We start from the raw sequence: 25679 nt of genomic DNA, 5'->3' as shown, positions 1-25679 counted from the left end.
TCGACGGTGTGTGTCTATACAAACATCTCATCTAGCTGTTATTATAGCTAGTCAGCATGTTTTCCTCCACATTCCCAAACTGATAGCAAAGTGAATCAACCACAGCTCACAACCGGTGTCTTCGTGTGTGTGTGGGTAGTCGAGGAAAACTTTATTCGTTTCCCCCTCCCCCCCCCCCCACAGACACCTCCACTATCGGAGAAGTGCCACGTGTCACACTTTCCGACTCGGGAAGATCTTCGACGTCTTCCTCGACGATGTCTCGCAGATGCTGGCTTCCTCTGATAAGCACCTCTCCTAGAAACTTGGTGGAAAGGGGCTCAAAAGTCATAAAATGCCCCCCCCCCCCACCTCCCCCGTCGCCTTCACGTGGAAAACCCCGGAAAAGTCAAAATTCCTCTGCTCTTCCGGATCGTCGGCCAAAGTGTGTCACACTAATCTAAATGGCAACGGCGTGGAATGGCTTGATACACGACACGGCGTCGTCGCAACTTGTGTGGCACACCCCCTTGCGGTGAAGGGGGAGGGGGAGAGGGAAGAAACAGGAGCTGCGTTTCACTCAATTTCACTCCGCCAACTATAAACTTTATAGAATTATAAAGATGCCAAAAATTATTATTGTTATTATTATTGCTCTTTATTTGTACTTGCACGCAGATAGCGTGGTGATAGAGGAAGTTGGAGAAAAGTTGAGGGGAACTGTTTCAAATTTACTGTTCTAAACTGGAAAATATGTAACATTTTTACTCAGTCTTATTTTAAATAAGCTTTGAAATTTACAAAGCATCAAATACCTCCAAAAATCATTTGAAAATCTTTTGAAAATCATTTAAAAATCATTTGAAAATCATTTGAAAATCATTAGAAATTCATTTGAAATTCATTTGAAATTCATTTGAAATTCATTTAAAATTCATTTGAAATTCATTTGAAATTCATTTGAAATTCATTTGAAATTCATTTGAAATTCATTTGAAATTCATTTGAAACTCATTTGAAATACATTTGAAATTCGTTTAATAAAACATTTTTTTTCGAAAATGAATCAAACTCAGCTTTAAGGTGAACTATCCCGGAAATTTTCACCCACACAAAAACGTGGCATGAAACCAGCACAGACGATGCCTCGTGCGAGATAACCGTCACAAGATTGGAAAGCGACGCAAAAGTTTTTTTTTCTGCACCCAACTTCAGTCTCATCATCTCGGGTTGCGGCTCCCGGAAAACGTGCCAGAGCACAGTTTTGAAACAAAGTTTTTTCTGCTTGCAGCTGCAAAATTTTCATTTTTCCAGCGAAACTTTCCGTTTGACCTCCGCAAATTTGAGGTCAACCGAAAACTTGGCCGGCAAAAAGTGAACTCCGTGGAAAGGGGAGAAAAGACAAGCGGTTAGAACACTAAAAATCAATATTAAAATGAAAATTCATCGATGTGGTGATAAAACTTTCATCGCTGACGGTCCCAAAGTCCCTAAATTGCGATAAATTTCGGGGAGCTCTCGCAGTCAGTTGCAGACCTGCCGTAGTCACTCTGTACAGTGTGCTGAATAGTGGTGCTTCTGAAGTTGAATTGCTTACTCGGGCAAACAAATCTTGCCTAACGATGCGAATGGCTGACAACTTAATGGCACTCGGGCGGTTGCCAAATCGAACCACAAACACACAAACACGCAAACAAACACTAGCAAAACCTGACAAACAGTAGTGTGACTGGAACTGAGCTGCGTTTGTGCGATCTAAATACTATACCACAGACGTTACAGATGTGACACTGCTCGAAGGGAGGTGACTTTTAGTAGTACAAAAATGGGTCGCATTGTGGCGGTTAGGCATCCGTATCGAAAACAATTTCTTGAATTTTGTTAAATGAAAATTATTTCAAGTTTTTTATCTCATTATCATACAAAAGTTAGTTTCGCATTCGGTTGAAAGGGCCTAGGCTAAATTAAGTACAAACAGGATATAAATAGCGTTTTATACGACATCACTAGTTCAACAAGGACAACACTATTGCGAAAAACCAACTAGTAGGCTGTGTAGCATAAACAGTGACATTAACCACGTGCTAAATGTGGCTTTTCTTCCCAGAATCGAGTCAACCAGTGACTGGTCGTTCATCTTTCTTCTTTCTTCTTTCTTCTTTCTTCTTTCTTCTTTCTTCTTTCTTCTTTCTTCTTTCTTCTTTCTTCTTTCTTCTTTCTTCTTTCTTCTTTCTTCTTTCTTCTTTCTTCTTTCTTCTTTCTTCTTTCTTCTTTCTTCTTTCTTCTTTCTTCTTTCTTCTTTCTTCTTTCTTCTTTCTTCTTTCTTCTTTCTTCTTTCTTCTTTCTTCTTTCTTCTTTCTTCTTTCTTCTTTCTTCTTTCTTCTTTCTTCTTTCTTCTTTCTTCTTTCTTCTTTCTTCTTTCTTCTTTCTTCTTTCTTCTTTCTTCTTTCTTCTTTCTTCTTTCTTCTTTCTTCTTTCTTCTTTCTTCTTTCTTCTTTCTTCTTTCTTCTTTCTTCTTTCTTCTTTCTTCTTTCTTCTTTCTTCTTTCTTCTTTCTTCTTTCTTCTTTCTTCTTTCTTCTTTCTTCTTTCTTCTTTCTTATTTCTTTTTCTTCTTCTCTTCTTTCTTCTTTCTTCTTTCTTCTTTCTTCTTTCTTCTTTCTTCTTTCTTCTTTCTTCTTTCTTCTTTCTTCTTTCTTCTTTCTTCTTTCTTCTTTCTTCTTTCTTCTTTCTTCTTTCTTCTTTCTTCTTTCTTTTTTCTTCTTTCTTCTTTCTTCTTTCTTCTTGAATCAAATGTATGAGTGAATCAATTGAATGAATGAGTGAGTAAATGTGTGAATGAAAGAGTGTTGACTAAGTGATGATGTTGATATTGCAAATCAGATTAAAAGTTTACCAAGATATTGTCACAAGCATTATGAGTCATAAAAAATGCTATTAAAATATAAAGAAATCTGTATCTTAAACCTTCTCAGAAAAAAATAAATCTGCTCCTTTTTTTCATTTTCACACCAAAAATAAATTTCACAAAATAACCATTTTAAAATATTCTGACAAAAAATTTCACCTCTCTAGCAGAGCTGCCAATTCTTAATTTTTTTTTCGGAAGACACGATAATCGTTGAAGTACGGATGAGTTATGATTTTTTAGATCGATTTGGTGAGAACAGAAAAGTTGTTTCTATTGCTTAGGACCTTTCCGAAAAAAGTTACTCTCTTTTTACTATGTTTTCATTGGACTTTTCACATTTTACATTTATTGCGCATTCATTTTAAGATGACAAAAAATTTCATTTTTCGAAAGAGTACACAAGTTGGACGAAATTTGCAGAGTTTACAATTAAAAAAAAAGTCGTGATTTTTATAAACATGAAAAAAATCGAACAACTATTTTGAATTTTTTTAAAAAGAATAATAAAATTTGTAATAAAAAACGTTACTTAATCCACCTCAAGGTGGTTGGTGCCTTCCTCGCATGCATGTTGTATTTTAGGTTGTATTTAGAAGTTAATTTAAGAGTTTTTTTTTTTCATTTATTTCTTATAATTATTGATTTTACTTGAACAGCAATTTTCAATTCTTTGTTTTACCAACTCTCCAAAATCAAGGAGAAAAGTCTCATGAGTTATATATTTCAGTGAAAAGTTCGTGTAAATCTTTGTCGAGACAAAATGATGCAGCAACATAATTAATACAGATTTTTTTAGAAGAGACGCAGACACTGCTTTAGCAATGTTGCAACCGGGCGATACGCATGCAAGGGGGTGTGGCTGTCAATCCCCCGCGTGGTCAGACCAAAATCCCTACGCATGCTGCGCGACTCTCGCGCGTAATCAAAAATACCCGGCCTTTGAGGTTATGCAAAAATCACCCTTTTTTGTAGTTACAAAATACTTTTTCTTGGCATAACTTAAAAAGTACTTCATTAAACAGAATAAAATTTAATAGGGCCTTAGGGGACCCCAAAACGAACAGAATAAGGCGGATCCGGCCAAAATCGGTTCAGCCAGTTCTGAGATAATCGTGTGGAAAAAAATCATGTCTACACACATCCCCACAGACATTTGTTCAATTCTGAGTCGATAGGTATACGTGAAGGTATATCTAGGAGTCGTATTTAAGAAGTTCATTTTTTGAGTGATTTTATAGCCTTACCTCAGTGAGGTGAGGAAGGCAAAAAGTACTTGAAAAAATTCGATACAGTCGATTTCAATTTAAAGTCACCTAAAATCGATTTTTTCTTGATAACGTTACATTTTAGCTGTAGAAGTCATGTTGGACAAGACCATTTCCAAACATTTTTTTTTTTTGTCGAAGAGATTTAAAATAATCCTATGATTTTGTTTCAAAGATATGAATCAATGTTTGCTGAGTTAAAGCCTCTGAAAAAGCAAACAGGAAGAATTTGGCTTTATTCATCACCAGAATCACGGGTCCCCCACAGACCGTTATTATGAAGAAAAAATTTCCACCCAAACCAATGATTGGACATGGTTTCTGGGACCATTCTGCACCTCTGGGCCAAGTTTCAAAATATTTGCCGGCAGAAATTTCGAATACGGTCAGTTTTAGTATTTTTAGTTGAAATTAAGGGGGAAATCACATGTAAAATGCGTAGGAAAAGATCAAAGTTTCAATGTTTTAACTCTAACAAGTTACTGGTCATGGTTTTGAATTGTACTTACATGTTGTAGAATGATATAAAACGATTTACGGAACTGACTTAGCCGGATTAAGCCTTAGTTATGTGACTTAAGTACATTATTTACAAGTTTATATCTAAATATTTTTTAAAAACTTCTTCATTAGGCAATTTTAAGTCTAGGAAGACTAGATTGCATAAAAATAATTAAAATGGGGTAACTTTGAGCCAAGGGGTGACATTGTACCAAATTTTACGTTTGTTTAATAACTAAATATCTTAACAACAAGCTCGATAAGCTTGAATTGTAAGGATTACTCGTTGCAAATATTGTTGTCTTCTCCCACAATTTTGAAAAATTCCATAAAAAGTTAAATAAGAACGAAAAAACTACAAAATATTATTAGCCTTATTGTTGTACCCTGACAAAAGTTTGAGGACACAAACTACATTGAAAACTTACATCGTCCTTTATATGTAAATATTTATAAGTTCAATTATCTATACATATTAGACTATACTTTTCACATTTTCACAATATATGTCAGGCTTGTTAAAATAGTAGATGAGTGATTGTGTTTTCACATGAGATAGGAGTAGGTTTTGTTTTACTGAAAATCAGTAAAAGTACTTGCTGATCATTAATATGTTTTGATGAATTTTAACGATGATCAAACTGTATCAACAATACATTAATCAATTATAAAATACAGTTTTTATGATGATAAACTGCAATATTGCAAAATTATAATTGGTTTGAAATATTAATCCATTAAACTTTTGCAACAAAAATGTTTGAGCAAAATGATAGCTGAAATACTCACTACATTTCATTCGTATGGTTCAAGTTTCTAAACGTTTTATAACAAAAAAACAATTTTATTATTAATGCAATGCTACAAACTTGCCACGTCACATAATTGTTTTTCTTTTATTTGTATTCAGAAGGAATCGATTCAGAACTGGAACATGTGCGCATCATTTTTATATTTGTCACTTATAGGTGATTTAAAATCAATAGGCCTTTTTAAACATATTAATTTGCGATCTGCGAAGCAATATCATCAAATTATTTTGGGTTTGGGAACATAAATAGACCAAATTAAGCAGTCTACAAACAAATATTGACATAAACCTAATGCTTATCACAACAATCTTTTGTACATTGTCACCCCTTGGCTCAAAGTTACCCCACTTTAATTATTTTTATGCAATCTAGTCTTCCTAGACTTAAAATTGCCTAATGAAGAAGTTTTTAAAAAATATTTAGATATAAACTTGTAAATAATGCACATAAGTCACTTAACTAAGGCTTAATCCGGGTAAGTCAGTTCCGTAAATCGTTTCATATCATTCTACAACATGTAAGTACAATTCAAAACCATGACCAGTAACTTGTTAGAGTTAAAACATTGAAACTTTGATCTTTTCCTACGCATTTTACATGTGATTTCCCCTTAATTTCAACTAAAAATACTAAAACTGACCGTATTCGAAATTTCTGCCGGCAAATATTTTGAAACTTGGCCCAGAGGTGCAGAATGGTCCCAGAAACCATTCCCAATCATTGGTTTGGGTGGAAATTTTTTCTGCATAATAACGGTCTGTGGGGGACCCGTGAGAATAGCTTCATATTTTCAAGAGACGAAAATCCAGTAAACATTTGTCAAAAAATCAAAGTGAAATTGTGAAATTTTCCCATTTTTTGTTTGAAAATATTTTTAAAAATTTCAGATCTACCCCAATCCATATTTATAAATGCACACAACGCTTATTTTCTACAATATCAAACGTCAAGGTTGATTTGAAATTTTTGAAAACAATAAGCAATATTGGAAAATATCGCAATCTTTTCATAAAAAAATCGAAGTGACTCGTGATTTTAACTAGGAAACCTCTTATTGTAATTTTCTGTTTTCTATCTTTAAAAAACACATTTACACTTAAAAAATAATCCTAAATAGTTTAAAAATACACAACATTTTTAAAATGAAAATTGTTGTACTAGGAGAAATATACCCTTTCTAATCAAACACCTATCTTCGTCATATGGAGAGTTTGATGCTCGATTAAAGCTCCAAAAATACTATTTAGGCTATAAACTTACCAGCAACAGCACCGCCTCGAGTAAGCACGCAAATTTATGCCATTTACTGGCCAAAAAGATCAAATTTAATGCACTTTTGATCATAATTTCTATTTTGCGAGACCATTTCTCATCATTATGTCGGTACACACATCCACACGCATGATCAGAGGTTAACTGCTTAACGAAAGCCGCCATCAATATCTTTTCACTTGCGCTAACAATTTCAAAGCGCTTAAGATATAAAATTGCTTCCAACTACCGGCAACATGTTCTTTTGCACATTAGTTAGTCACTCACTTGAAAATTAGTCCCAAAACATGTAAATAATAAGCAAGTGCCATCAAAACAACAAACGCGCTAAGTCTTCTGACGTTTGAATTTTGACTACCCATTCCAATCGAAGGCTGAAGAAAACTAAGCGAGGAGCGAAGGCAAATAAAGAACAAAGGGTGGCCACCAACACCACCAACATGCTGGTGCAGCGCCTGTTGGAGTGAGCAAGTGCTGCCAGGAAACTTTCGCTGTAAATGCTACTTTTCGTTTGTGTTCGCTTAAAATTTCATCAATTTTGGCAGCACTAAGCAGATCCAAAAGAGTGCTGGAAGAATAAAAGAACTAAGCTGAAAATAGAAAAATATGCGTGGTCCAATGCACTCGACTGATCAGATTGCATTTTTGAAATATATTTCTTTAATGCTTGTAAAAGGAAAAGCATAACTTTTAATAAAAGTGAAAATAAACAGAAATGTTAACAAAAAGTTGCTCTACTCGTTGGTGTACTTGGTTTTGTGAATTTCAAGGAACAATCTAGATTATCCAGCATCATTCAAACACGACCGCTTATTAGGCTTAAAATTGGCATATTTCCCCTAAATGGAAGAATACCCTTTCGTGTTATTGCTAATTTCAAAAGTATATTGAACTTTTTGGAAAGTAGTGTAATAAAAAATGGTAGGTGTTTTTAAACTTTTTTTGTATTTTTTTCGATGGAAAATACGTTTTTTCACAGAATTTCCAAATTAGCACCATTTAGCTGCAAATAATTTAAAAAACTTTTTTTTCGAATGTTAAAAAATCAAAGGGTACGTACCACCACACCATCATGAGATATCGAAAAATTGACCTCAGATTCGTGATCAGGAACCAACATGACCTCATTAGACAAAGTTTCACGCGAATCGAAGAAAGGTTGGGCCACTTTATCCGATTTCGTGTGAGTTGGCAGAATATGACCTCAATTCAACTCTTGATGCCTGAGAAATAAAGGAAAACACCTCAGCTCAAGATTCATCAACCTCTAGTACTGAAATTTTCAGTTTTTTTTTTTGTAACTCAATCATCGCAAGTTCATAAATGCACCTCCATCTTTTGGAGCTTCAACTTCGCTCCAGACGCCAGACATTCCTTGTCGAAACATATTCTGCATGTTAGACATCACCACCCACCCGTCAAAACCTCTCTCTCCTTATGCATATCACCTCCATCGAAAGGTGCGCTTTCAACGCTGTGCTTCTTGAAGGCATCTTTTCAGGCACGAGTTTTCCCACTTTTTTTCTCTGCTGCAGATAGCCAACATTTTCTAATGCAGGTGAAGTGTGTCGAAAATGTTTCACATTAAAATGCTTTCCCACCTCCCGCTCTCCCCAACAATTGGGTTCAAGATGCTCGTGGAGCATAAAAGCATTCCACCTGTCGAAAAGGAGTCTATGTTGTGCATGAATGCGCATAGTTTTCGACCTTTGAACTCGTCGTCTTGTTGGATTAGTTGTCTTTGGAAAAAAATTTTGGTGTTAAGCTCATTAAACAAGTGCATTCAATTTGAAATCCAGATAAAATTCACAAAATACGAATCATTGTTAGACTTATTACGACTGCATCATAAAACTCATAACATCAGAAAAGTACTTCCTGGCTGCAAAATTCCACGGACCATTGTTGAATTTAATTAAAGGTTTAATATTTTACGTTCCCTCCTCTTATCCCGTTCAGTATAGCTTGCAAATTTAAAATTTTCGCACAAAACTCCCACATGCACACAATCCCAAAAATATGGGTGAACAAAACTGCTCGCGGCCACATCCTTTCCGTGGTGGACGATGATTTACTGCGCTGCACGTGCACTCACACTTGTGTGATAGTTACACACACCAAAAACTAGCAAAAAAAATACTCCTTTTATATAAAAATGCAATACGCGCCCACGTACATCTCCCCCGGGGCAATGCATTTTACAAGGGCACAAATTGCCAGGAGGGAGCACACACACACACACACATTTTCACACAGACATTTAACAGAGAGCGAGTAAATTTGGTGGCTCTTTTTCGCACATAAACGCGGCTAACCCCGCCGCTTGCACCCACACAGCATCACCCTCTCCTCCTCCACTCGACTGTACATTACCGCTCTCAATTCCATTCATGGTTTTGAATTTACGACCAGCGAAAAATAATTTTAGCAATTTCGTATGTTCTCCCTCGCGCGCTCTCTCGCAGGCTCTTGTAGAGCATCACACGACCTTTGTCGCAGCAAAACTGGTCATAGTTGTGTTAGGGTGATCTTTTGTTGTGTTTTTTAGTACACCTTCAAATCTTCAAATCTTCAAATCTTCAAATCTTCAAATCTTCAAATCTTCAAATCTTCAAATCTTCAAATCTTCAAATCTTCAAATCTTCAAATCTTCAAATCTTCAAATCTTCAAATCTTCAAATCTTCAAATCTTCAAATCTTCAAATCTTCAAATCTTCAAATCTTCAAATCTTCAAATCTTCAAATCTTCAAATCTTCAAATTTTCAAATCTTCAAATCTTCAAATCTTCAAATCTTCAAATCTTCAAATCTTAAAATCTTCAAATCTTAAAATCTTCAAATCTTCAAATCTTCAAATCTTCAAATCTTCAAATCTTCAAATCTTCAAATCTTCAAATCTTCAAATCTTCAAATCTTCAAATCTTCAAATCTTCAAATCTTCAAATCTTCAAATCTTCAAATCTTCAAATCTTCAAATCTTCAAATCTTCAAATCTTCAAATCTTCAAATCTTCAAATTTTCAAATCTTCAAATCTTCAAATCTTCAAATCTTCAAATCTTCAAATCTTCAAATCTTCAAATCTTCAAATCTTCAAATCTTCAAATCTTCAAATCTTCAAATCTTCAAATCTTCCAATCTTCAAATCTTTAAATCTTCAAATCTTCAAATCTTAAAATTTTCAAAAATAATTAGTTCTAAATTCAAACCACCCTACCCAAACCCAGCTCACACATGACCCCGGGAATCTCTTTCCGCGCGGACACACACACCGAAAAACGCCAGTGGAAAGTGCATAAATTGTGCCCCAATCCACCATGGGCCACCTCCCGGACCAAATAGCGATTCCCGACCAACGCCAACGGAACTAGCGACATTGTGGCCTCGGTCACCGAAATCCTCACCGTCGTCCGTCGTGATTTCGGTTGGGGCCATCCTTTCCCCAAAGGGGTCCATGATAGCCAGCTAGTTGTAACGACAAAACGCTCTCGTGAACTAATTTCCTGTGAAGCCACCGTGGATGGTCGTCCAACGGTGTTCAGGAATATCAACCGAATAAAAGTTTCTCCTGTGTTGGTCACACAACATGGCCGGTGCTGGACACGATGTTCCCACCTGGGGGAAAAAAGGACTAGCTTTGAAAGCAGCGAGAAAACATGGAACCGCACTGTCTCAAGTGTGACGGCGGCCTCATAAACTACATTCCACGGTTGGGTTGTTTGCTCTGTCGGCTGGTGGACTTGATGATGTTAAGGATGAAACTAAAGGGGGGAAATTTTGGAGCAGTAGTGAAAGGTAAAATATAGGGAAATTGACCTGCAAAAATGGACACAGTTTGTGTTAGCCAAACAAGCTTAGGTATGAGGATTAAGGACTAAGGGATTTGAAGCAAATGTATTTTTATGATATTGTTAATTCCAGTTTTCCAAAAAAACACAATTAAAAATTTCCAAAATTAAAGATTTTGTTTGATGTGAAATCCACGTTTAGAGGTTATATACATGTAAATCGGCAAAAATTTCTTTGTCAGCTATTATCAATAGGTCTTGTCGGTAATTCTCTACCAACTCACACGAAATTGGGAAAAGCTGCCCCGACCACTCTTTGATTTGTGTGAAACTTTGTTCTAAGGGGTAACTTTTGTCCCTGATCACGAATCCGAGGTCATTGTTTTATAGCTCGTGACGGAGGGGTGGTAGGAACCCTTTCATTTTTGAACATGCGAAAAAAGAAGTGTTTTTCAATAACGTTCAGCCTGAAACGGTGATGAGATAGAAATTTGGTGTCAAAGGGACTTTTATGTAAAGTTGGACGCCCGATTTGATGGCGTACGCAGAATTCCTAAAAACTGTAATTTCATCAAAAAATACTAAAATAGTTTCCAAAATTCTGCCATTTTTGTTAGTCGACTGTAAAAAAATGAGACATGCCATTTTATGGGAAATTTAACGTACTTTTCGAATTTGCAATAACCCAGAAGGGTAATTTTTTTTTTCATTTAGAACAAAATCCTACATTTAAACGAAATCTTTTTTTTGTAACTTTTGCTGGGTAATTTTTTATAGTGTAACACTGTTTTACAAAGTTGTAGAGCAGACAATTTCAAAAAATGATTTATAAATTCACGAGCTAACATAAATATCACGAGTTATCGCGATTTTACGGAAAAAGTTTTAAAAAGTATCTTCTATTTTTTATCTTTGTTTCATAGTTTGTATCTGTCGCGGGAGACCTTTAACGGCCATGAACAACGACCAAATTCTTAACTTCTTAACAATAATAAAATATTTAATTTAGAAAACAACATCGGAAGCAAATTTGAATCGTGTTGACGATTTCTGCCCAATTATGAAAAATCTGGTTTGAGCATTAAGATGACTGTAAAAATCACAAAAAAATCATAGGTACGTGAAGTGACTGAATTTTATGAAAAATGTATTTAAAAAATGAGGATTGCTTTTTTTGCAGATACAAACACAATTTTCAAAGAGCCAGTGCTAAAACATTCATAAAATTGATTTGATACAAAATGTAAATTTGGTAATTATTTTTTTGTGGAAAATAAAACATTATAGTTGACCAGGATGATTTAAAATTTTCTGTAAATATCTTATTTTTCCTAAAATCTCATAGGAAAAAATACTTATAAAAATTAAGGGAATGGTGAAGTCAATCCTTGAACTTGTTTTTTAACCTTATTTAAATATTTAAATCCTTATTTGAAAAAAATGCATTATTTCCGTAAAATTTGCAATTTTATTGCCTTTAAAATTTACTTACAGTCGCCCAGGAACCTTGATATAATTTCATATGATTTTTGTAATATGTTAAAACTGGTCAGGTTTGTCTAATTTAAACTATTGTTTAAGAAAAAGTTTTTTCAACTTTGTTTAAAAAATTGCTATGTTGGAAATTCTCATTTTCATTTCTGAAGTCACTTTAAAAGTCATAGTTTTTTCTTGTTAAAATGGGAATTAAGGCTGGTAAGGTTAAGGATGATGCAAATATATTTTTCAAAGTTTTTGTCCCTCGACTGTAGATGAGGTTGAGGGAAGGGCTAGGGGTTAAAATATTAAATAAAGTTAATAATTGAAATAACAAGCCAGAATTACAACATTTTAATGAAAAAAAATGGAAATGCATTTTACAACCGCAGAGTTGATTTGCAATAATTAATTTCCAAAAATGTGAGATTTGAAAAAAAATTGCGCAAAAAACCATGTACCTGCATCGGAAATTCATAAAAAAATTTACATTCTTACATTTTTTTCTCAAAGCAGGGGCATTCCTTTTTAAATTGATTTCAGTTGATTGCATTTAATTTTCCATTAAAATTTTGAACATTTTTGACAATATATTCATTTTTCCCCTGATTTTATGAGACGAATTTAAAAGGTCGTGGGGGGTAACAGCCTTAGTAAACTAATTTTTTTTAACAAAATACACGTAAATTTCAAGTGAAATTGATAAAAAGTCAGAACATCACCTAACATCCTTGAAACATAATTTTGATAATTAAGATATCGATTAATGTTGCATTATAAATTGATTTTGAAGCAAGCAACAACAATTTTCACTTTATAAATGAAATTTGTTCTGCTGAATATACTCATAAAATTGGCGATTTTCGAGAATTTTGTTTTGGAACCCCATTTAATTAATTATTTACAATCTAATATTATCGTCTAATAGTATACAATTGTTCAAAGAATTCGAAAACTCGAAAAAAAATCTGATTCGAACACGTATTCATTGAGAAAATCATAACACTTTAGGTATATAAAAATGAACCTTGTAATTAACATTTGCAAAATTATTGTCAACAAACTCTTTAAACATTACATTTTTTTAGAAAATTTCTTCTTAAAGTTCTTTGAACCCTTCACTATCACGAGCAGCATGATTTCGTACCATTCCGTACGCATTTAATTTGTACACTTCATTTTGCGTAAAAATTTCAAATCATCTGAAAATAAAAAAGTTAAAAAAATTAAATTAAAGGCCACGGTTTCAACAATTGAATGAACAAAGTTTTTTCAAATGCATAATACATCTAGCAATCATAAGTTTCCAAAATTTCTAAATATTAATTTTCTTGCGAAAAAAAAGTTTTTGCTATGCTGTACGATCCCAGACATGCTAAATTTGATTATCAATGTAGAAAAGACATTTTAGATTGTTTTCAGTTGATCAGACTTCTTTTTTTTATTGAAATTTTCAAGTTTAAAAAACATATTTTTTTCCCCAATTTTTAGGGCCAATTTCGCAGGAGGGGAAGAGGGGGTGGTGCGACAAAAACTTTGAAAAAACGGCCTAAATGTGGTACTTACAAAAATCGTTAAAAAATGCAATTTTTGGGCGACCTTTTTTCGGATATGATCTCAAATAAACTTTAACAGTCGTTTAACAATCAATAGTTTTCAAAATATCTAAGCATCGATGAACTTTTATTTTGACAGTACTAGACATTGAAATTTCACAAAAATCCAAATATTTTCAACCTGTTCAATCAAGGTTAAAATTATTATCAATGCTGGATAAGGAATTTGTTTTTTTTTTTTTGCAGATGAATGTACTCTGTTTTTATTGAAATTTGCATGATTTAATTAAAAAAATTACCTTTCTTTAACAAAAACTGAAATCATACCATTTAAAGCTTAACGCCACACACAAAAAGCAAGCAAAAACTGGCAAAATTTGACTTTCATAATTTCCCTCCAGCTTCCATAACAGTTCCTTGCACAATGCTCAAATTGAAAATGATTAATTCGTCCAACGATTTCCCCTCATTCTCTCTTTGTTGTCGCAAAACGTCCCCGTCTGCATTGCACAGCACATCACATGCACAGCCCGGTAATTAGAGTTCATCAAATGCAGCTTCAACATGCAACCGCCACCCCTAGTTGGTTGCCTCACAAAACGAACACAAATTTCGCCGGAAAAAGGGGGTTATTAGCACGGCACCCGGCCAAAGCCATGGTCTGTTGACTGATGCTGATGCTGTGGGCTTCGTGTGCATTTTGCAATCAACTAAAAGTGGGGTGTCATTGCACCACCAGCTCAAAACCAGCCAAAACAACCACTTGTGTGCATTTGCACACACACATTCACAGCAAACGAATCAGCACTCCTCTATTTGATTTTGATTTATCGGGATAAAATTAATATTTGATTTTGAGCCTGAATTATTATTATTTCGCTGAAATGCCCTTCTCTCCGGCTTGCAATGCTATTTTTTGCCAATTTTCCACCGAAACACTCATGGGATTTTTCGCAAACAGAGGATTATGGCATTTTCCTCGTCGTTTTTTGCTCCTATTTTTCGCGAAATCAACTTGGGAACTGGGCAAAAGTGTGCGCACGAGCGCTGGAATAAACCAGTACTTATTTATCGGATTTGGTGGCTGCGGTGTGTGTGGGTGAGAGTGCAATAAACATTCCGCGCGACCCACCAAATCCGATTGAACTATTTACCCGGTTTGCGTGTTTTTTTTTCTTCCGTTGAATGGGTCAGCGAAAAGTGTCGCGAACATTTCGCATTCCAAGTTGGGAGCAAATTGAGTTTTGAAACGGATAGGGTTTGGAGATTGTCAAAACTGGTCTACTTTATTGAATTTGAATCAACTTAGAATGAGTCAAAATTTAAAAGAGCAAATAAAGGGGGCTTAGCTGCACTGATTTGTTTGATTGAATTTATTGGTTTATAAAAGGTGATTTTTAATGACAAAAATAAATAAATTTCACGCCATGTCAAATATAAAACATCTGATTTTCACGGAAATCTAACAATTGCTCAAATAAATGGAAAAATGTCTACAGGAAAATTACAGTCCAAAGGACAAAAATTTAGCACGCAAAATTTTGAAGAGTTCAGTTTTGTAATGTTTTACAGAGTTTTCTTCAGCCTAATAGCATTAACAAAAAAGGAAGATTTTTGTATTTCAGATAACGTTTGAATTTTTATTTTTATCAAGCAGTTTTTGAAACATTTGGTTTTAATAATTCCTAAAACAGAATAAAAAAGTATTTGAAAATAAAACACTATTTAGAACACAAATATTCAAACCTACTCTTTTTATTTATTTATTTGTTTGATTTGCAACTCTTTCAGCATTATTTTACAAATTTTTAGAAGGGGGTTTAGGGTAAGTTTGCTTAAAATTACACGTTTTATAATCCATCACATGTAGCAATCAAAGCTGATTTTGCTGGAAATTAGCTATTGGCTATCTACAATTCCTAAAACCTTAAACTGAAAGACATCTTTAAAAAAAGTTCTATTTTTATGTTTTTCGTTTTTTCGCTTTCAAAATTCCTGTCGAAGTTATTGTGGTTTATTATATGAAAAAAAAACTTAGTAAACTTAGACATTTTTGACATTTCACAGTATTGACCAAATTTCCACATGTTCGCGAAATTACGAAAAAAATTGCATCCCCGCCCATACAAGTCTTCACATAATTTTGGCAGCTGTTTGTACAAAAATGGTACCGTAAACTGGGGTGACTTTGATAGCCCGGGTGACTTTGATAGAAATTTTATTTGGCTACTAATTTTGATACAACCTATGTAACGGTCGCATTTTTGCATACATGTTCGATAATAAGCTATCCCTTAATGCTTACATACTCAAAATTCTCAAAAATGTTTAGATATTAATTTGACGGGCATTAGAAAAACCTATCAAAGTCCCCCCAGTTTACGGTATGTAAATATTTGAAAACATGTGTCTCGGAAAGGCATTTGGATCTCGGGTGATCGATTTGGTATCTTCAGCAAAGTTGAAGGTTATTATAAAGTTATTTAAGCAAAAAAATGCCAAAATTTTTATAAAAATTAAGTAAATCTTTTTCATAGAAAAAAAATATTTTACGGTATTTTTGAATTTATTTTCTTTTTAAATATGTTAAAGAGGATCCAAAAAGGCATTTTTTGGCCACATAGAAGTATAAATAACATATTTTTTTTAAAGAAGGAGGCCTTTGCCATTTTTTTGAAGTCTCAGGACCAAAGTACTATAAAATGACTATTAAATATATTGAAAAAATTAAATTAAGAGCCACGATTTCAATATTTGAATAAAAAAAGTGTTCTAAAATGAATTCACACCAGTCCAGTTTTTTTTTTTTGCGATGAATAGATTTTGAAATATGTGAGCATCGACGTTTTTTTTTCGTTCTCAAAACAAAATTTTGCGGTACCGTAATCTGGGGTGAATCGGGACTACAGTCTGAATAGGGACAGCAGTTTTTAGAGCACTTAAAGCTTTTAAATTTGGAAATGGATGTACACATTTTGTTGGCCTGAGTCTGTTCTAACCGAAACCAACCAGAAAAATCAAAATATTGTGCTCCAACATGGTTAAAACTGCTGTCCCAATTCGCCCCATGTGTCCCGATTGACCCCAGTTTACGGTACGTTGAAATTTTACAAAAAATCCAAATATTTTAAACCAGCTCAAACATGCTAAATATGATTACTTACTCAGGAAAAATGCATTTCGAATTGATTTAAGCTGCTTAATTTTGATTTTCATTTTGAAGTTTTCTGAAAATAAATTTCTCCCGATTTTCGGGTCAAGTGTTAAGCCACAAACTTTGAAAAATATTTTCAACGGCATTAAGATTTTTCGATGGAAAAATAGTTACACATATTTAACAAATATGAAACAAATAATAAAATATGAAAGATTTGTTTTAAGATTTTTCAAATTGGAAAGGTAACTCCTAAGAATTTTAATTGGGAAATAGAGTGGCAAAGAATTAAAACATGAAAACAAAATGTCTTGGAATAATCCAAAAAGCCTTAATTTATCAGCTAACGATATCTCGTCAACTATTGTTCCGATTTTCGATATTTAAATAGACAAAATCTAAAATAATCTAATGTTTTCATATCTTTTAAAATTGTTAATTCATATCTAACATTTCAGTAGTTGTAGCTTTAAACACCATATTTTAAAGAGTTTATTCAAAATATTTTTAAGAAAAAAATTAAAAATAAGATATTTTACAAAATATCATTCATATCTCTGTGAAAGTTGTTATGTCCCTTCTTCTTTGTAACTTTTATAAACTATTACAAATACAAAAAAACGAGTTTTTGGAAAAATACATAATTGAAAATATGGGTTGAATTTATTTAAAAAGTCTCTTTTCAAGTATTAAGACCATTTGAAGAATGAGCGATTAATTAGATATTCATATTTTTTTTTTCATTAATTCCTTATTGCTATTTCGCAGTAATTTTTTTATGTTTATGCTTATTTTCAACATTTGTAAAAAAAATCTTGGTAGTATTTGATGATTTTTTATTCTAAATTTCAAACAGTGGCATTGTGGCTTGAAATACATTCTCTATATTTCACTTTTAATATTTAATAAAAACATTTTTTTCAGAAAATCATAACTCAGTTAAAATTTTACTGTTCAATTTTCTTAAAAGAATTTACATGGTGTTTTTTTTTTCAATTTAAATCTTAAATTTTTGTTACTTTTCAGTATCATTATATGAAATAATTCCTATATTTGTGGAATTTTGAGCACTGTGTTAAGTGATAAAAGACGCTCCCAATGTATTATTATTGGAATTTATTTTATTTCATTTTCTTGATCAGATATATTCTTTTACCATTTTTTCGAGATGAAACTCGAGTTACTATAGTTATAAAATTAAATTTTAATTATGTTTGGGACTGTGTTTTAAATTAAATTCCAGTGATTTTTGAAAAAAAGCGGAAATTCTTGTTTGTTTGGCAGGTTAAGCACTTGCTTCTAACTCTATCCAATTAGCTGATTTTCATTATTTAAACAACTAATTTTTCAAAACTTTGGATAGAAACTTACTTCTTATTGGGCTATTTATCACTCGATTTCCGTTGAAAACGCTTTTAATGAGCTGTAATTGAATGTCAAAGTGCTGATACGGCAAGATTAAAGGTATGATGAAATTAGATGCTGTTCCACTAATTACTGTTTTTATACAAATATATGATTCCAGTTACAGAAATCAACATTCATGTTTATAAATAAATGAATCTGTAGCATTAAGTTTTTTTTTACAATTTGACTAGCTTTAAAATAACTTGAAATCTACAAACAACAATTAAACACATAAATTATTGAAGGATACTTCCTCACATTTTGTATTTGATCTTTTATTTGAGACGATTTAATTACTTTACTTATTTAAAGCTAAAATTTTTACAGGAATTTCCGAAATTTCTCGAAAAATAAATTCATACCTTGGCCATTGTTTGCCTTGTTGAAATTTTATGTGTCTATATTTTTTAGATTTTTTTATTTTGCGTGTCAACATCATCATACAAAATTGTTTTCGTATTGGTATACATATTTTGTTTTTAAAGGAATGTTTTTAACTTGTGTTGCTTGACTGATTGTAAAGCAAGTGATCTTTTTTTGGAACAACTTGTTAAAAACTTAATATTATTAAAAATTAACTTGAAGATTATATTTTTCGATTTCAAATAGAGTTAAAATTTAGTATTTTAATCTTGTTTGAAAAAGTCGTGTTACGAGTTGTTTATTTTCGCAATTTTAGTTTTTTTCAGGAAACATATATTTCATATTACCACAATCGATTCTGCAAACCCTGTGGTGACACCGTGCCCTCCTCTCATAAGCTCCGATGCGGTCTAAATTTAATAAACATCAACATAAATTTCAATCCTCTGGCTGATGCTGCTACGGCTGCCACCAAACAGAAAGCCACCAACACTGGGGCATCGATTCCGCTGCTTAGCCCTCCCCCACTACTTCCCGCGAAAGAAACCTGCCCCCAAAAGAGACAAACACGGCGTCATGCCCCCCACCCCCCATAAATTGGATATAAAATTTGCTTAAATCCTGGCTGTTTTTCCACGCTGGCTTGGAAATGCGCGCGGCGCACCAAAGCAGAAAAGTAAACTTTGGCACCACCACACTCCCACGCCACTTTTGGGTGGCTGTCAATCGAAATTCAATTTTCGCATGAATTTTTGGTTTTCCACCCTGGTGGCGCCAAAATTGGAGGAGGAGAACTGGCAGATGAATCTATAAAAAGCAAGTCAGATTTATCAGTTTGATGGCGGTGGTGGAGCTTTTGGAAGGAACAAAAGTTGGTGCGATCTTTTTTCACACTCTGCAAGCTTGACATAAGAAGGGGGGAGGTTCCAGCTTTCCCCATCCCTCTGAAGTAGCTGTCTGTTACGTGGATTTTTGAAATTTAGGTTGAGCTGGTGGGGATGGTCTTTTGGTGAAGCTCTGATTTTTCTTTAGGGGAAGGAGATGCAATTGGAGTGTTTAAATAAAATTGATTGAATTTGAATTTATTCCAGGAATTTGGAATCAACCTGGGCAAATCGAACGGACTGATGACGGAGCAATGAAAGGGGATTTTTCCGGCTTTTCATTGGAATCAAATTATTTGGAAAATGCGATTTCATTACGATTGAATGACACCTATAAAGATTAACGATGACTTTTGAAAGATACCAAATTCATTTTCAACGTTACCTAATCAAACTTTTTTGTCTTTTCATTGCAGGTTGAACTCATATTAGGTAAGTTCCATCTTAAGGTTTAGGAAATAAGAAATTATCCTCTGTCTCAATTTCATTTTATGCATTCAAATCCTTATAAAATACACAAACAACAGTGTGTATTCTTCAAACTTCTTCTTGTCCCACTTCAGAATAACACTCTGGGAAATCAAAAACGCAGCAAAAACACTTCCTCGCCAAATTTTGTTCACGCTGCTTCCACAAAACTCACAAAGCTACGACTCAGTGTCGTCTCCGATGCTGCGTTTTGGGATTTTGTTTCTGTGTTGACTTTGACGATAAATCGATTTTCGGCTCAGCATCTGCCGTAGCCACCCACCAACCACCGCCACCGCTCGGAAAAGCTCCTTACAATTTTTTTTTTTGGTTTTTTTGGCCGTCTGCCTTTTGCATATTGGTTGGATTTCGCAGTGACGACACACAGTCAGTGTGGCAGTAGATTGGTAGTAGATTGCGCGTGCAACGAAATGAACGTGACTTGACGTAAATCTGGGGCGCTGGGACGTGAAGGATTTTGAAATTTATCGAGTAAAAGGTGATAAGCTTTTTCGAGTGCGAACAAATTTTGAACTAAAAATCAATTAAAGATGTGTCAGCTCTATAACTAAAATTAAAAAAAAAATGTTGTAGAACAGAGATGATATACTTTTTTAACTGAATAAAATCATTAAATTTTGAAGAAAAATTAAACCACATATGTTAACCAAAATTTTAGTCAAATCCATCTTAAATTAAAAAAAAATCAATTGATTTCCAACACTTAAACCTTTTTTGAATAAAAGAAATTGTGCTTAGTGAAAACTTCCTTAAATATTTATTAAAATAAGCTAATAAAAAATTGTTTTTTTTTCGTTTTTCATGATTTTTGTTCCCTTTTTTCGAACAAATATTAACATAAAAAATACAAAACCTGCATTTTAAAAATTATTACATAATAATTCATAGTTTTGAAAAAGTTACTTTTTGCGTTTCTCTTTGTTTCGTCGTCCGTGTCTGTCGCGGGTGACCATGAACGGCCATGATCGATGACGACCAACTTTTTCAAAACTTTTTTTCGTAAAATCGCGATAACTCGTGATGTTTATAAGCAAACCCCTTATGTTTATATATCAAAATTTTTGTAATTGTCTGCTCTACAATTTTGTAGAACATTGTTACACTCTAAAAAATAACCCTGCAAAGTTAGAAAAAACACGAAATTTTAAAATGAAAAATTTTGTTCTAAATGAAAAAATGACCCTTCTGGGACAATGTAGATTCGAAAAGTACATTAAATTTCCCATAAAATGACATGTTCCAAAATTTTTTACAGTCGAGTAACGGAAAATGGGAGAATTTTTAAAACTTTTTAGTGTTTTTTTCGATGAAAATACGTTTTTTCGGAATTCTGAGTACGCCATCAAATCGGGCGTCTAATTTTACATAAAAGTCCCTTTGACACCAAATTTCTATCTCATCACCGTTTCAGGCTGCAAATTATTGAAAAACACCTCTTTTTTCGCATGTTTAAAAATGGAAGGGGTCGTACCGCCCCTCCGTCACGAGATATCAAAAAACGGACCTCGGATTCGTGATCAGGGACAAAAGTTACCCCTTAGGACAAAGTTTCACGCAAATCGAAGAGGGGTCGGGGCAACTGCTGTGTGAGTTGGCGGAGAATTACCCTATGATATAACAAACATCAACTTCCATTCAACGAAAAAGGTTTTTTTTAATCCAGATCGAGATTTTTCCTTCAGGATGGTTAAGGATATAAAGATGCAACTTCTAAAAATTTAAACTCCACCAAAATAGTCAAAAGTTTTCGCTTCCATCCTGACATTTATTCTGTTTTCGAGATATCTAAGTGTAATATTTGCATTTTTTTTTTAAATTAATAAGGCTGTAACCTTTGACCCTTCAGTCTAAATAGACCTGTCAATAAAAATGTATTTTTTTAACCTGGAGTGTTACGATAAAGAAACTGATTTTTGAAGGTTTGCACGGTGTGTTTCCTAGAACAAACTTAAGATAAAAAAATCGGCAAGTCTGATATTTGGCACCATGGAAGAAGGGCTCTTTCTCGACATTTTGTGGGGTACGGTGAAAAATTTCGTCGGGGGGTCTAGAGCAACTTTTTTTTTGAAGATTTTTTTTCGATTTTATAGGATTTTTCTTTAGAAAAGTCGATGGAAATCGATGAGTTTATGTTCATATCCATCAAATTTCTTATGAATGTACCTCAAGAGACTACATATTTGACCTCAAATAAAATGCTTCCAACAAAAAACCAACTCAGTAGGCAGTGTTCATCGTTTGAATGGGAATTAAATCCAGAAATTTTGGAGAAAGTCACTTATTATTTTGCGAACTTAGGTATATCTCTGCTTACATGGAACCAAAATTGATACGTTTTTATGGAAATTGTTCAGAAAACTGTTCTCTACAATGTGATTGATTCGAAAATATTTTAAAATATTTTTGTGTTGAACGGCAGAGGCTTGAAAAAATGGAGCCTGACATTTCAAAAGGGCACATAACTTTTGTAAACAATAGCGTATCCCTTTCACTCGAATGACAGTTTACATAAGGTGTGAAAGGGACACACATTTGTCAAAAAAAGTTATGTGCCCTAATGAAATGGCAAGCACGAAATAATGCTGGGAACCTTTTGAGTAATAAATAGCTTTTAAATGAAATACTCTAAGTTTAGCAATGGTTTAAGCGCGAATTTGTATCCGGACAATCTGTTGCTCTATTTTTATGACAAATTGTACAAAGAAAAGATTTTTATTCGGTCGTTTTGAGATTTCCAGCTTGAATGTTGGGGTTATTTCAAAGAAAGCTAGAAATCTGTTAAATTTGAGTTGGAAACTTTTTATTTGAGGTCAAATATGTAATTTAGAGTCTCTTGAGGCACATTCATAAGAAATTTGATGGAAATGATCGTGAACCCATCGATTTCCATCGTCTTTTCTGTAGAAAAATCCTATAAAATTGAAAAAAAAAATTTCAAAGAAAAGTTGCTCTAGACCTCCCGACGAAATATTTCGCCGGACCCTGCAAAATGTCGAGAAAGAGCCCTTCTTCCATGGTGCCAAATATCAGACTTGCTGATTTTTTTTATCTTAATGTTCTCGAAAAAATACACCGTGTTGCTCAGATGCTTTCTATGAATTTGGGGTTTAGAAGGTGTAGATTGCGAGATCACATTTTGGTGTCTTCGACAAAGTTGCTTGGAATGGCAAGCACAACAAATACCCCAAAATAATCCTGAAAAGTTAGATTTTCAAAATCACCCAAAATGTGAATCACCCTAATTTTCAACCAAACCAAAAGTTGTCCCTTCCCATTTGCAACAACTCTTCTCTCAAAAAAATCTCATTTTTCGAAAAATCTCGATCTAGACCAATGTGTAGTGTCGAAAAGTATTCAGTTCGAAACGAAAACTCAAAGGAGTACTGCAATGAACTTTTCAGCACTGTTATTTTTCGTGATGGCGCGATCGCCATTTTGTCACTATAAATGACAGGAAAAGTAAATATTTAAAAAAAGGATTATTAAATGATTTTTCAGCCCTTGTATCGAAAAGTTTAATTTTCTCTCATTAATAATTACTGATGAATGATACAAACTTCATTTTTGATCGGAATCCAATCTAAAACTTCACACAAAAATGAAAAATTTAAAAATTGACGTTGATCTTTGGCAAGCAAAAATGTTTGAAAAAATGGTGTTGCCAAAAACGGAATGGCACTGTATTTGTTTTTTGAGTTGACCAAATGGGCGCCAAGCTAAAAGTGGCGGTTCACCGAAAAATTCTATTTAAAAGTGATTTTTGATATTGCATTCATTGTTGCATTTTGTATTAATCTGAGCCATTTTTATTATTTTGAGGTATGAAATCTTATTTTCCAGTGGAAGATGTGGATTTAATCAGGAAATGATTTTTTATTTATTATTTAAATTAGTATTAATGTATAACTAACAATTGTAAGCAAAATATGTCTCGTTGCATAAATAGTCTTTTTTAAAAGATTATTTACGGAAAAAGCTATTTAAAACATTTACTTGTAAATAAAAGAATGCCTCTTTCTGCTGAATAAAATTTAAAAAAGTTTAAAATTCAAAGTTTTAAAACAATTTAAAGGAGTTAATATTTTGTGTCCTTGGGTTTTTGTGGCTCACAATGCTGAAGCTTTTTTACTTCTGATATATCGACGTTCAAATTAGCATCAAACATAATTTTATTTAAATCTCGGTTAAGCATTTTGAAAAAAAATATTATTTGATAGCAATTTGGAGCCAAACAACTGAAAATTGCTAAAATTTAAATATTGCTTATTTCTTGATAAAAGAAAATCGTAACTAAACATGCACTATGCAATTTTCGGTGCAAAAATTTGAAAAATAAAGTCGACTGCATTAATCTCACGACTTACAAGCATTGGTCTTTAACACAATTTTTGTTAAGGCAGATTAATTTTTGGTATAAACTGTGAAAGTCAAATCATCAATGAAATCTTTTTCGCTTGTCTTAAAAAAATGATAAAGATTTTAACATGAAAAAAATTCTTGCTTCTTGAAGAAAATCATATTCGAGAAAAAAAAACTTGGGGCAAAAACCATTTTTTTGTAGATTGTAATAAATTCTATCAATTGACTTAATTAGATGGAAAAACTGAACAATAATTTCGAATATGAGCTCGATTGAACAAAAACTTGACCAGCCCAAACCAAGTTAATTTGACGATTTTGTATTGTTTCTTTAGCCTGTGGAATAAGAAACATTTTCAGTGTTGACCACTTTTAGCAACACTTCACAGGAGTATTAATAGGCTAACATAAAATTTTTGGTGTTTAATGGCATCTGAAGCTCTGCACAGGATTTCCTAAATTATAAAAAAAATCCATTTCTACAAAAAAAAAACGTGACTCAAACTTATAATTAGGACTCTAATGTTTATTAGCTCACTGCAACATTATTTTTTTTTATTTATGAACAATTTCACAAATAATTATGAATAATTTTGAATAAAATGCAATATCTTTCCAGACAAAAATAAGTTTCGATCATCCAAAGCATTGATTGACTTTCCATCATCATTTAAAATGAAAATCATAAAAAAGTTAAATTCCACAAACATCTGGCAAAAAACAAAAAAAAAATCGATTGTCAGTACTGCTACCGATGCAGTCCATTGAACTGTACCAAATTTATTCATCGAATGCGTATTTTTCGTACGCTCAAGCCGTCTCCCTCCTCCCAAGAAAATCTTCCCCACCCACGTCAGCAATCGTCGAACACAAGAGGAAAACCAGCCCCGGTGACAGCGGAAATTCGATTACCCTCTTGACACCGTCGTCATCGTCGACTTTCTTTGCCAAAATTGAAGACGATTGGAAAACAGGTTCTTTGTTTCCGGGAAAATTCCGTGTCGCACCTTTGAGTATCTCCCCACTTGGTCTGTGTGTGTGTGCACTTTTCTTTCATTCTGTGTGCGGGAAATTGCCATGGAGATAATTTTCTAGGCAAAGAACAAACTTGTCGCCTTTTCTAAGCTTCTCCTCAATGAATGGAAAAGTTTCACTGCCGATCAATTTAATGTGTCGTCTTCGGGGTTGCCCCTTTTCTTGCTTCCCTGAAAGAAGCTTAAATATTCATGGAAAACACTCACTTTGCTGAAAAGTTTTGCAACCGTTCAATTGGTTTTTGCTTTTGATTTGGTGTGAGATGAATAAAGTTTTCCTTTTAATTGGTTCGATGAAGAAGTTTGTGCTCTTTTGATTAAATTTATTATTATTGAAGTTATATTTTATCTTCGTTCGATCAAATGATAATTTAATTATGCGGAATACTTCAAACCTCAAAGAACATGACACTATTTCCCACCAAACACTTCC

General features: G+C 33.4%; 1 protein-coding gene across 1 annotated transcript in view; it reads left to right on the top strand.

Moving 5' to 3' along the window:
• Window positions 1-25679, top strand: part of LOC6052535 (toll-like receptor 6) — a 171737-nt gene that overhangs the window by 98034 nt on the left and 48024 nt on the right. Inside the window, exon 3 of the mRNA XM_038251501.1 lies at window positions 19781-19796. The gene's annotated coding sequence lies outside the window, so the exon portion shown is untranslated. The remainder of the gene's footprint in view (window positions 1-19780; window positions 19797-25679) is intronic.

Source organism: Culex quinquefasciatus, chromosome 2, assembly GCF_015732765.1.
Source record: "Culex quinquefasciatus strain JHB chromosome 2, VPISU_Cqui_1.0_pri_paternal, whole genome shotgun sequence".
Taxonomy (NCBI): domain Eukaryota; kingdom Metazoa; phylum Arthropoda; class Insecta; order Diptera; family Culicidae; genus Culex; species Culex quinquefasciatus.
This window is presented reverse-complemented; position numbering and strand designations above follow the sequence as displayed.